Source organism: Pavona decussata, unplaced genomic scaffold (genome assembly GCF_977016875.1).
Source record: "Pavona decussata unplaced genomic scaffold, jaPavDecu1.1 SCAFFOLD_170, whole genome shotgun sequence".
NCBI lineage: Eukaryota > Metazoa > Cnidaria > Anthozoa > Scleractinia > Agariciidae > Pavona > Pavona decussata.
The window spans coordinates 25299-39305 of NW_028145581.1; positions in this window are offsets into that span (position 1 = coordinate 25299).

The window sequence follows — 14007 nt, forward strand, 5'->3', positions numbered from 1 at the left end:
AGAGACGCCTTTTCGGTGTTTAAGGCATCAAAAGCTAATTTAAAAGGATAAGTTTTCAGTGAGGATTTAATTAAAATACTGCAGTGATCTAGATTTCCCTATCGCAAGAGGTAAAGCATTCCACAGTGCGGGAGCCGTGGCGGCAAAAGACCTATCACCAAATGATCACAACATTTTCACACAAGGGAAGTCTAGTAGAATTCCATCACAGTTTGAGCGTCAGTGATAGGCAGATTGTTTCCTTATTGATATGTAAACACTTGAGTTATGTATATGCACTTACCTGAACTGATCACGTAGGCGATCTAACAGTATGCATAACTGACTCACTTGATACGCCTCGTTGGCTGGCGCAGCGGACTTCAAAACGGGAAATAAAAATGACGAGATATACTGCATAGCATAAAATATTTTGCAGAATCTGAATTTTTTCTTGCAATTTGTGCGATTTTGCCTTCAATCCTAATAAAAATAAACATATCCCAAGGCCCTGATACCTCTCTCAAGACCGTGTTTCCACCAGTACATTGCGAAGAAAGAAAAGCCTTCCAGTGCAAAAAGTGAGGACAGCCTGTAAAAAAATTTCCATATAAAAGCCTGTAGCTAGATTCACCAACATGTATCCTAAGTATTGTTTGAATAAGTGAACGACCATCGTAGTTATGTGCGTAAATTATGCAGTTGCTGCTCTCCTTCCCAAGGACAAAATGTCAATTTCCAGTAAATGGAAGCGAAATTTGAAAACAAGTCAATTAATGAATCAAATTTATAGGAGGAATATAGCGGCGCAGCTTGAACAAAAACAAATCCTTCGTTAGTTATCGGTTTTGCCAATGATCGCGATGAACAATTCGATCGAAATAAAATCTTCATGGATGATATTTATAAATTATTACAAAACAATCCCTGGTTGGCTAAGCTTTGCAAATCGATCGATAACTGCCACACGACAAGTAAGCTTGGGAGACTCTTCAGTTCGGCTTGTCATAAGGTATGAATCAGAAGTTAGGATATACCCTAAGAAGGTTCTAAATTTTCCTCTTTCTGTTATATCTTGAGAGAAATGCATGTTAAGCCTTGAATCACCAAATATATAATTTTAGGAGATAAATCCCATTCGTATATAGACCTCTCATGCTCTAATTATTGTGCTAACTGTAAGCACCTCCTAAATTTTTAAGAAAGCTCTTAGCAACCTTTTTACGAAGACATCCTAGTCTAAGACGTGCCTTTAATTTGTGAAAGCAAATATTTTTTTCACCTGGCAAAACCTTAATAGGTCCTGCGAAACACCAAAAAAATCATGAACTCCCAATATAACCAACCCAAATTGTAAGCCTTGATTCTTTAAAATCTAACAGTTAAGCTATCTAGCCGTTTACTTACTGTAGAGATGTGTTTTAAATCCATTTAGTAGTTCGTCCACTTGTCCTCAGGATCCTCGATCAACTGAATAGATCAATTCGGCTCTAATGTTAAATACGCACATACACGAAATGTCAGTTTATAAAGGTCGGTTGGCATCAGATTTCCTATTCAAAGAGTTATTGTTACTGGGAGGACACCACCTTCTTCAACATGTCTAAAATCCGGTTTTAGAAAAGAATGTCCCCACTGATTTGTACCCAACTGTAAAACAACAATGTCTGAGGCAAAGGACTGAACTATCTTCAAATCATATTGAAGAACTTTAGCAATAGTTCTTCCCCCTATGCTATGCCATTTGATACAAAGATCCCCAGGTATGTGCAAGTTTTCCGTAAATTTCTGATCAGTTAAAATTGTGACAAAGAAAATCGTGGAAACGGCGAATAAATGGGTAGACGAGAACTGAAACTCGTGTCGGTGCCATAATAGAAAGGAAAAAGCCGAAATCCAAAATTTGAAACAAATATAAACTAAAGGAGTTAAGGTCTCCAACAATGAGAAAGAAAACAATTAATGAGCTACTTGCCTGAAAAGATATTTCTTGGCGAATTGTTAAAGAGATTTCTGGGGATCTGTTCAATCTGATGGCGAGGAGAAGAAGGAAGACTACCTCGGCAAAATTTCTATTTCATAATCACGCTGATCATTTGCTATAAGCTCATTGGCTACACTTACGGTGCTATCCGCACCTGGTACGACCCACCTCCACCGGATTATCACGTGAACCCCACGCCTCGATATAAATTACATTATGTCGGGCCATAATGTTTGCTTTTGTACAAATATAGCTTGTTGACTGATTTCTTCCGTTCTAGGAAAAACCAGGATTGTGAAGGAATAGTAAGAACGTGATCCACAGAACAGTTCTTGGCTCACTATCAACTTTTTTTTTTTTTTTTGTTTAACGCTCATCCGGTATTTTATTAGTTTGTTTGTTCGTTAGGTTATTTTGAATCTTAACTTTTAACGGAAATAACAGCTGATAAAAAACCAAAAGGAAGTTCATACAGGATGAGCAAGATCTCTTCCAAAATAGTCACCAAGTGAAAGTTAAACTATATGTAAATTAAAATAATTCTTTTTCTTTTCTTCTTCTTCTTCTTCTTCTTCTTCTTCTTCTTCTTCTTCTTCTTCTTCTTCTTCTTCTTCTTCTTCTTCTTCTTCTTCTTCTTCTTCACGTAAAAGGTATAAACTGTGAACGATAAGACTCAACACCTTCCTGGTAAAATGTTCTTCTTGTTAGGAAATAAAGGCACGTGCGGTTTCTAGGCTATAAAATTTTTCAATACTCAGTATCTCTTCAAGTTCCGCCTCAAAATCTAGCCTTCAGGAAACAATATATCTACAGCAACTACTCAATCTGAATCTCTATTTTTGACCTTGCATGTTATTTTTTTCTCAAATGTTTATAGATTTCGCGTTTCCCGTCTAATAGTTTCAACCGTAATTGTATCAACCGTCTCACAGTCTTCAAACATTATATGTAGCAACTCCGTAATGAGGAAGCCTTATTCTTTAAGCCCTATGGTTTCTCCTAAGGCTTCCTCGCCACTTCCTCTGTAATATATATCTTTTTTACTTTTATTTTGCTTTTTTTGTAATTGGTAAATAAACAAACTTGAACTTGAACTTGAACTTGAACATTTCTCGCAGACAAACGGAAAAAAATTCGCCTCTTCTCTCTTTCGAAAAGCGATCAAATATCTTGGTTTGTTGTTGGTTCTCGTCCTTGCTCCGAGAGGTTTTTCTCCGTTACTCCGGTTTTCCAATCTCTCCTCAAACGCCCAACATTTCTAAATTCCAATTCGATCTGGAAAGTGTCCCTAATTAGTGCTCTGCGCTGATACATTGACATTGATTGATTTATTTTATTTTATCTGTACACTCCCTTAAAAACTAAACCCATGTTCACTGCATGACTGATACCAAGAGCAAAACCATACCCAGTTACACACCAAAATGTTCGGCGGAAGCACCTACAATACTGGTTAGGTTTGTTGAAGTCAACCTGAAAAAGTCCAACCCACATATGAATGCGAATCCATGAATTGAACCCAGGTCACATTGGTGGGAGAAGAGTGCTCTCACCACTGCGTCAGATCTCTGGTCTCCTCGCCGAGCGAATTCTCCCAAGCTCTGCTCATAAAGATTGTGTAGTACCAGCCACTTATAATACAGTACTTCCTGTTTTTCCTCACACATTGATATTCACAAGCGTTATATTAAAGCTAATAAACTTAGTATTTAACGCCAGACATTCTTTTATCAGCTTTTTGTAGCAGCCTTTCAGTAATTCGCTTTCCGGCTCTGCCAAAACTGACCCTGGTGCATAGTATTGGAACAATTCTGGCTATTTTTGTCCGGGTTCAGTTATGACAGAATACACAGAATATCAGTTACCAAAAGAATACAATTCCAGGTCTTCCCATTCAAACGAAAAGCTTCCCAAACGGAATCCAATTTCCCTTATTTTGAGCGAGCTGTATTCCGTTCATTCCGTTATCGGTTTTCAGCATACTATTCTGTTCAATACGAAAACCAGAGTAGGTCTTAAAAGAACATGAACACCGTGCATTTCGTGTACTCGGTCATTCCGGGATCACGAGTTTCGAAGAATGCGCCCTTATGCCGCCGATACGAGGCATAAACCGGAAAGGAAAAACTATTTACGTAGAGCAACACCTGTAAAACTCCGCGCGGATTGATTTTGTTGAACAGCCGTCGATCCGCCATCCAGTTTCCTGAAGTATCATTAGAAGGCTAAACTAGTGCTTACGCAGGGATCAGGGATTTGTTTTACAAGTGATAGTTGCATGCATACCTAGTGAATATATGCACAAAACATAAACCATACAACACGTTTACGGATTTACTTAAAGGAAACAAGTTACATGCTTCAGCAAGGAGTGAATGGCCGGGGCGTGAAGCACATGCGTAAAATATTTTATTTTATATTTTAAACATTTACACGGGCGTGACGTGTTAATTTCGTGAGAGACAACTAATATGAGAAGTCTGCATCACAGGATATCCCATGCACGGGTCTTAATCGATACCATGACTGCGATGTTGGCTCAAGTTCAACTTCACAGCAGGTTTTTTATTCGATACACCCGTCAATTGCTTCAAAGGATGACAAACTTGAAGCTGACTTTTTTTAGTAAAACCATCAAGCCTGTTACATCAGTGAAGGACTTGGGAGACATCTTGGATTCCCACTTGACATCTAATGACTGCCATATTTAGTAAATTAGTCTCGCGAATATTAGTTCAGTTTACGCCCTTGTAATCAGTAAACTTGTGTATTGCGGTCTAACACATCTGCTACATGCAAACATAAAGAAGCTGGCCAGGCTGTTCAAAACTTTACTTGCAACTGATAATGACGAAACGGTCGTAAGGCACTCCAACCTTACACCAGCTTCATTGGCTGCCAGTAAAATATCTACTAATCTATAAAATCTGGTCAATTTATAAAATTGCTGTCAATCGGAATTTTACAAACTTTTTATAGCTCCCGCAAAATTTATTCATAGAAAATTTTTATTTTGTTAATTTTTTAGATATCCATTGCTAGTGTATTTGAATATGAAACACTTATCATAAGTTTACAGACTTAGGAGAAACCCTGTAAAAGGGGTACGCCGTTTGTCGATTTACAGCGAACATCCGATTTACCGATTGTTCTGTAATTTCTGTGTGCTACTATAAAAAAAAAGGAGAAGAAGAAAGAAAGAATGCACGCCCGGCTGTATAGGGAGTATGGAGCAACCATATTCAATTGTGTAATGTCGCCTTTGTCGATTCAAGTTTATGTAACAAACCGAAAAGGCGTCTGCTCTGTGATTGTACAGCCTTGATTTATCAAGAAAGTAAATACTGTTTGTTGTCACAAACACTCTTTTCTTTTTATACTGGAACATTGTTTTTCCAGCCCAGACTGAATATTCTTATTTCTCTAAAGATGTTAGGCTAAAAATATTCTTATGACTACATGTATTCTTAGATTATAGCGTATGACATTTTCTTTTTAGAATGTATTGGTGTATCGATTACAAGTGTTTGGTGCCCAGAACTGTATCGAACTGTCCTTAGCCTCGAATTTTGGTTAGTGCAGGTTTTTATCGTTTTATTGGCTAGTTTTACCGTTTAGAGAAAGAAAGATTTTTATAGTTTAGTTAAAAGATGTAATTGTAAATTGTATTTACAAATTTTCAACACACAAAAATATATTCTTTTCAAAATCTCAGCCTAGGCTTATTCTTAAAATATTAGTAAAATTTCGCAAATTTCAGCCTCGATGTTCTTAGAAAACAACTTCTCATAAAAATAAAAACGACTGTAGCCTGGGTTCAATCTCAACGGTAAGTGCTATAATTTTGAAATTCATTCCATGTCTTTAACGAAGAAATACGAACAACAATCTTGTTATATGCAGGATTAAATTATTCTGATGGGAGGAAAACTCAGTAAGATATGTCACGTCCTTCTTACGAAAGAGCGATACTACTGAAGGTAATTTTGTCCAAACAACTTGGTGGATTTTTGTAAAAGTACAATATTAAAACGGTTTTAAAATCCTCTTTAAACAACGTGTACAACAGAGGATTGATAAAAGAGGTGCCAAACCTCATAAAGAGAAGAATCGTATTAACAATCCGGGTATAACTTGGATCGCAACATTCTCGTCATAAAAAAATTCCACATAGAAAGTATGAAAACCAACCCAAGATAAAGGGAAGAATCATTGAGCCAAAAATGATCATCGCTCGCTTTTGCCCGCGTTTTTGCCTCACACGCCTCTCTGTAATATGAGAGAGCTGTTGACGAATTTTATTTAGTTGTGATCGGAGGACAAGGAAAATGAGAACGTAGAGGATAACAGGAAGCACCACGAGGAATACGAAACAACAGTAGCTGTGAATAGCGTCCATACGTCGCTCGTAAGTCAGCGTTTGCGTGGAGTCTAGGCTGATCCAAAACAGCTCAATAAATCAGGGGCACCCAACAGATCGTTTCGGTAAATTATCTGTTCGGAAGGCCCTTAATCCCCTACAATTTTCTAGAGGAAATTTCCACCACGAACTTTCGTGATATGGGAAATTTAAGGCCTGGTGTTTTCGGATTGATAAAAATGTTGGTTCGGGTACCGAAAAAAGGTCAGCTAAGATTTTCGGAAAGGAAATAAGACCTAAGGTTTTCGAGAAATGGACAAAAATGTCCTACTAATTTCGAAAAGACTCAAGTTCCCCTAGAATGACCAAACAGATAAAAATATTATAGCGCTGCCTAAAATAAACCTATAGAACTTTAAAGGCACTCCAGATCGCCTAAAATAACGTTTCAAAGGATCTGAGAGAAAATTGTCGTTGGGTGCCCCTGATAAATGACACACTCACTGAAAAAATCCAGATGAGGATCAATGAAGCCACTGTTGTTTGTTTGGAAATGATCTTGCGGTACTGCATTGGGTGGATTATCATCACATAACGCTCAAAAGTGACAATCGCCAGATGCAGTATCGTGGAGAAGGCGATAAACCGAGATGCAAGATCCTTAGCATACATACATACATACATGCAATGCAAGCAGCAATGTTGTCTTCAAATAGCATGAGATTGCAGGCAAATATCAAAGGAATTGCAATCAATCCTGATAGTAGATCAGACAAGGCCAGACATGCTAGATATGAGTTAGTAGTTGCTCGCAATCACTTGTTGCTGTAAACCAAAACAATGACCAGTGAACTGGCCGTAATGATGAGACAGGCAAAGACGCCCAAAAACACAAGAGGGAGATGGATGTCACTCGAAAATGGAATGTGTTTGTTTGTGGTATTGGATTCATTTCCCGACAGGTTGATTGTTTTGTTATCATCATAATAATTTGGAAAGCTACCGTTAAATAATGTGTTGTTCATGATTGACTTCTATGCATTCGTCGTTTTGGATATGATAGCGTCCGTTTTATAACTAGCCCCTATGCTCCTTGATAACTTAATCGTCTTTAGGCTAGGGCTTTTTTCCTGTGCCAGTAAAGACCGTTGTTCACGTTAAACCAATGTTTCTGAGTCGTGTAACAAAGGTTGGTACTTTGTTAAAACGAGCCGTATTGTAGTTTCGAATTAGGCTTGTTATCTTCCTTTACACTAAAGGAAAATCACATCTCCAGTGACCAGTGATAAACCTGTTAAGAGTGCCTGACTGTAACTTTCGAGAATCGCTGGCCAAGCTTGAAAAATCGAAACTCCTGATAATTTGCCTGAAGTTTACTTTTGGGGAACTATCTTCGAAAATATTATTTGAATGTTCTGGAAATTTTTAGTTTTCGAGAATTTTGGAGAAAACGAAATAACGGGTTTTGCCTCATTAATTATGCAAAAATCTCACTCAAAATTAGCCAAGTTCAATACGCTTGTGTTGAAACAGCACGCAACGCTAGAAAGCGAGGTCGGTTTTGAATAAGAGCATAACTCACCTGCTTTCTATCAATGGGACCTATGTAAACTTTTGTAGAACTTTGGAGGGTTTTATGGCTCTTTGAAAAAGTGACATTTTGAGGACTTCGCGATGAGGCGAAAATTGAGTAAGTTTGAAGGTTTAAAATGCATCTTGGTATGTCAGGTATCGACTCGAGAGGAACATTGTGATAAAGCTTGGGTCTTCGTCTTTAATAATACGAAATAGAAAATCTGGGCAATCAATGCACGCCCTGACGAAAACCAAAGTTAGCGAGGCTTCGTTAACAAATTTGCATAATTCGCAGCTGTTGAGAAAATGCTATGTTGTGGCGACTCGGTGAAAACATTGACCCAGGCTATCTTCAAATGGTTATTTTACCCCACATTGCATTTGTCTGTTTCTCTTTCTTGTTTTAATAAGGTGTTAGAAAAGGTCTGGAAAAAAATGCGTGATCGGAAAAGAAAATATTCGTCAAATTCTGGTGGGAAATTTGCATAATGCAAATCTTCCAATAAATCTTTCTGCAAAGGAATCTGATTGGGAAGGTTTCGTTAAGAGACCATTTTACCGAAACACCCCACATAAAAGGAGTCAAAACAACGTTTAATAATTCGATTTTAACCAATTATTGTCGAATCTTAACCTTTAAATTAATAGTGCCAAAGTGATACTCGCTATTGCGTTATCTGCGTCACGTCAGTAGCTGTCGATAAGTCTTAGAATATAATGCCCACAAACCAATTTGTGCTGCGAAATTGCCAATTACAACAACTAGAAAAAAGACCTTTATTTACTGGCATATGAGTGGTTTTGATAAAAATAAAACGTTCACATGACACTTGAATCACGTTTAAAAGATACATGCTTGTCAAATGAGACGCGAAAGTTGGACACAGGGTCGGTCAAAGTGAATATTTTTAATTAAATCAAGTTTGTTTACTGGAATGCATGCTTTTTCAAATAGCTAGTCCAACCTTCTTCAGTGGCCTTCCAAATAATGATCACCCAGAATTGGGTCAGTCAAAAAAGCTCTCAATTCGTGTTGTTTGATACTGTACCTTCGCAAGTGACTGAAAAACAATGTCAGCTGGCACGCCATATTTTAACGATTTTAATGATCACCCAGAATTGGGTCAGTCAAAAAAGCTCTCAATTCGTGTTGTTTGATACTGTACCTTCGGAAGTGACTGAAAAACAATGTCAGCTGGCACGCCATATTTTAACGTAATTACTGGTATGAAATGTCACACATGCACGGATACACGCTTCAAAAAACCTGTGTGCCAATTTCCGTTTGACAAAATAATAACCTACCTACAGTCCACATTGGCTGTAGGGCATGCATTTATCTTTGTCGAATGTCAACAACAGAAACACGGGTATCTCAGTGACACTGTATACACGCAATGTCTAGTGCATACATCACAGTTAGCCGAAGCTCTATGACCTTTGTTTGACCTTTATATTTTGATGTCACGATGAGTGTTACGCAATGGCGTAAATTATAAGGGTTTGTATGGGAATTTACGAATGTGTTTTGGAGTCGAAAGTAAAGGGCATGAATTGAACAAAAATTGCTTACCTTGTCTCCTTGATCTCTTGCCAGTGTTTGTGCGCCATATTTTGGCCATTTTAGTACGATTCCAGTGGGTTTTAAAAGTAGACGATGAGAAGTCCAAAGACTACTGCAAAGCTGACACAACGTAATATATTTTAAAACAATATTTCGGCTGGCCAAACCAGCCTTCTTCAGGTTTAGATGTTACTAAATTATATAAATGAAATTACAATATATATCATGGAGGATGTTGCAATACATGGGAGCAGCGGAAATGACGTTTACAAGGTGGTACCAAAGGATGAGGAAATAAGTAAAATAAAAAAAAAAAAATTAAAAGGTTTGCTGAAAATTTTCCTCTCTCTATACGATATCCCACTATAGATATATATCCCCAAAATCGTGGTCACTTTGGTAGCAATAGTATTCTTTGAAATAAATTGCAACGTTAACAACGCGGTCATTTTAAAACACGAGTCGCAGACGAAGAACTGCGGACGGTGCGCATAAAGTTCGTATTAGGATAGGAGGACTTTGGACTACGAACTATGGACTGACTCCACGCCCTACAGTTTACATTGGCTGTAGGGCATGCATTTATCTTTGTCGAATGTCAACAATAGAAACACGGGTATCTCAGTGACACTGTATACACGAAATGTCTACTGCATACATGTATTTGTACGACATCTAGATGATTGTGCACGTGGGCTCATTGGCTGATCACGATCATGATCATCAAACATCCTTTTGCGAATTTAATTACGCCAGTTTTCACCATATCGAACCCTGAGATGAATGCTTAAAACTAAAATGACGGCTCTCTTCAGCGCGTATTTAAAATCCAGCTGTTTCGCTGAGATAAAGCAAGATTTTATGTTTGCACTGTCGATCCTCACTATTTTATTCCAAGTCCTTGTTTTGTTTCTAAAAAAAAAAAAAACAATAAAGGGACAAAAACAACTACCGAAACTTGATTTGATACATATTAAACTTACTGAGAATGAATACAAGAAAAATATGATTTTCAGACTTCAGTTCTCCTTTAAACCCAGTCCGTAGTCCGTAGTCCGTAGTCCGAAGTCCGAAGCTTACTTTAGTTTCTCTTTTATACCCAGTCCGTGGTCCGCAGTCCTTTGTCTGCGACTCAGACTTTGTACTGACCTCATTGTTGACGTTGCAACGAAAACTATTGCTACTGAAGTGACCAACCTTTTGGGGACATTTATAGCAGGATATAGAGCAAGGAAAATGTTCAACAAACCTTTAAATACCCACTGGAATCGTACTAAAATGGCCAAAATATGGCGCACAAACACTGGCAAGAGATCAAGGAGACAAGGTAAGCAATTCTTGTTCAATTTATGTCCTTTCTTTTCGACTCCAAAACACGTTCGTAAATTCCCATACAAACCGTAACGATTTACGCCATTGCGTAACACTCATAATGACATCAAAATATAAAGGTCAAACAAAGGTCATAGAGCTTCGGCTACCTGTGATGTATGCAGTAGACATTGCGTGCATACAGTGTCACTGAGATACCCGTGTTTCTGTTGTTGACATTCGACAAAGATAAATGCATCTCCTACAGCCAATGTGGACTGTAGGTAGGTTATTATTTTGTCAAACGGAAATTGGCACACAGGTTTTTTGAAGCGTGTATCCGTGCATGTGTGATATTTCATACCAGTAATTACGTTAAAATATGGCGTGCCAGCTGACATTGTTTTTCAGTCACTTGCGAAGGTACAGTATCAAACAACACGAATTGAGAGCTTTTTTGACTGACCCAATTCTGGGTGATCATTATTTGGAAGGCCACTGAAGAAGGTTGGACTAGCTATTTGAAAAAGCATGCATTCCAATAAACAAACTTGATTTAATTAAAAATATTCACTTTGACCGACCCTGTGTCCAACTTTCGCATCTCATTTGAGAAGCATGTATCTTTTAAACGTTATTCAAGTGTCATGTGAACGTTTTACTTTTATCAAAACCACTCATATGCCAGTAAATAAAGGTCTTTTTTCTAGTTGTTGTAATTGGAAATTTCGCAGCACAAGTTGGTTTGTGGGCATTATATTCTAAGACTTATCGACAGCTACTGACGTGACGCAGATAACGCAATAGCGAGTATCACTTTGGCACTATTAATTTAAAGGTTAAGATTCGACAATAATTGGTTAAAATCGAATTATTAAACGTTGTTTTGACTCCTTTTATGTGGGGTGTTTCGGTCAAATGGTCTCTTAACGAAACCTTCCCAATCTGATTCCTTTGCAGAAAGATTTATTGGAAGATTTGCATTATGCAAATTTCCCACCAGAATTTGACGAATATTTTCTTTTCCGATCACGCATTTTTTTCCAGACCTTTTCTAACACCTTATTAAAACAAGAAAGAGAAACAGACAAATGCAATGTGGGGTAAAATAACCATTTGAAGATAGCCTGGGTCAATGTTTTCACCGAGTCGCCACAACATAGCATTTTCTCAACAGCTGCGAATTATGCAAATTTGTTAACGAAGCCTCGCTAACTTTGGTTTTCGTCAGGGCGTGCATTGATTGCCCAGATTTTTTATTTCGTATTATTAAAGACGAAGACCCAAGCTTTATCACAATGTTCCTCTCGAGTCGATACCTGACATACCAAGATGCATTTTAAACCTTCAAACTTACTCAATTTTCGCCTCATCGCGAAGTCCTCAAAATGTCACTTTTTCAAAGAGCCATAAAACCCTCCAAAGTTCTACAAAAGTTTACATAGGTCCCATTGATAGAAAGTAGGTGAGTTATGCTCTTATTCAAAACCGACCTCGCTTTCTAGTGTTGCGTGCTGTTTCAACACAAGCGTATTGAACTTGGCTAATTTTGAGTGAGATTTTTGCATAATTAATGAGGCAAAACCCGTTATTTCGTTTTCTCCAAAATTCTCGAAAACTAAAAATTTCCAGAACATTCAAATAATATTTTCGAAGATAGTTCCCCAAAAGTAAACTTCAGGCAAATTATCAGGAGTTTCGATTTTTCAAGCTTGGCCAGCGATTCTCGAAAGTTACAGTCAGGCACTCTTAAATAGCCAAAAATTAATCAGTTGTCATTAATAATTTTGCATTCTATTTATCATGTGCCATTTTCATTTTAAGTGTTTTTAATAATTTATATGTCTCTGAATTCCGTGAGAGATGATTGAAATCATCCCGGGAAATGAATATGTCATCAAGTTTAGCTTTAAAAAAATATATATAAACGACATATTTCATATCTGGGTCAAAGGAGACCCCAAAGCAGCAAAAAACACTTTTGTTTAGCTGACAGAAACTACTGTTCTAGTTTTCTAACCTTATAACAAAGCTGTCTTTGGGCATGGAATCCCAGCATGTTATTGGGTTGCAATTTGACAGAAAAAACATCTTTTGATTGTGTGTTGGAAACTCGTCAAAACCTTTAATTTAATGTGCGTTCTGTCAGCCATTTAAAAAACAAACAAAGATCACTTGATATCTTTTCATTATTGCTCTAAGAGCGCTTCGTGTATAGGTAAAAGCTACTTACTTTGATTTCAGAACAAATTTTGACAGAAAACCTCTAAAAAATTTCCACCACATAGCGCCTTTAAGAAATATTCCCTACGGCGTGGGAAGTGGTTAATCAATCCTCGAATGCAGAAGCTATTGATACCTAAATGTATAAAATTAGAGAATGTATCTAAAGACGACACCCGACAGATGGTCAATAATCGGCTAATCTGATAGCTAATATCTGCTTATCTCTCGCGGTTTCCTCTTTGGCAAACCTTTTTGGAGCGAACTCTCATTCATTAGGCCATGAAAAAATTCTCGAATGAACATATAATTTGCAGACTTTATCCATCGTCCTGATCTTCTTGTCATTTTTTCTGATTATTTTGCCACTCGTGCTTTCTCTTATTAGTAACAGCATGAGTGGGAGTAAATTCGATACGTACTGGGTGAGAAAAAACTGGCGCGGTTTAAAGTTGTTGAATCAAGTACGAGAATAAAAAGTGTCTTCCAACGCAATCTCGTATATTTAAAGAGTGCGTCTTTATAAATTTTGTATAACTCTGGAAATTTCTTGCTTGAATTTTCAATCTTGTCCTCTAGGGTGTTGACTAGAGTCTTTGTAACCCATGATGACGTTGTTATACAGCTGTTAATTTCAATCAACGAAAGCATACCAATAGACGAAATTACCCCAATGAGTTATGAATAATTTATTAATAAATTTACCAAACTCGACTATGGCTCACCACTACAGTAAATGAATCACAGGGGGAAATGTTTATGGTCTCTTCTCTTATCCTATGCCACCAACAACTGTGAAATTACTTCTGAATTACAAAGGATTGACAGCAATTCATACAACCTTTCGGTTTTGTAGGGTAGGTTCAAGGGTTGAAAATCCGACAACATTCATAATAGAAATGGCAATGTATTTCCACCGCGTTGGTTCGTCCCAATGGGTTTAGGGCATTTAGTGATCAGTGTTTAACACTTTTTTACAACAAACTTTTTGAAAACATTTTATTGTTAAGA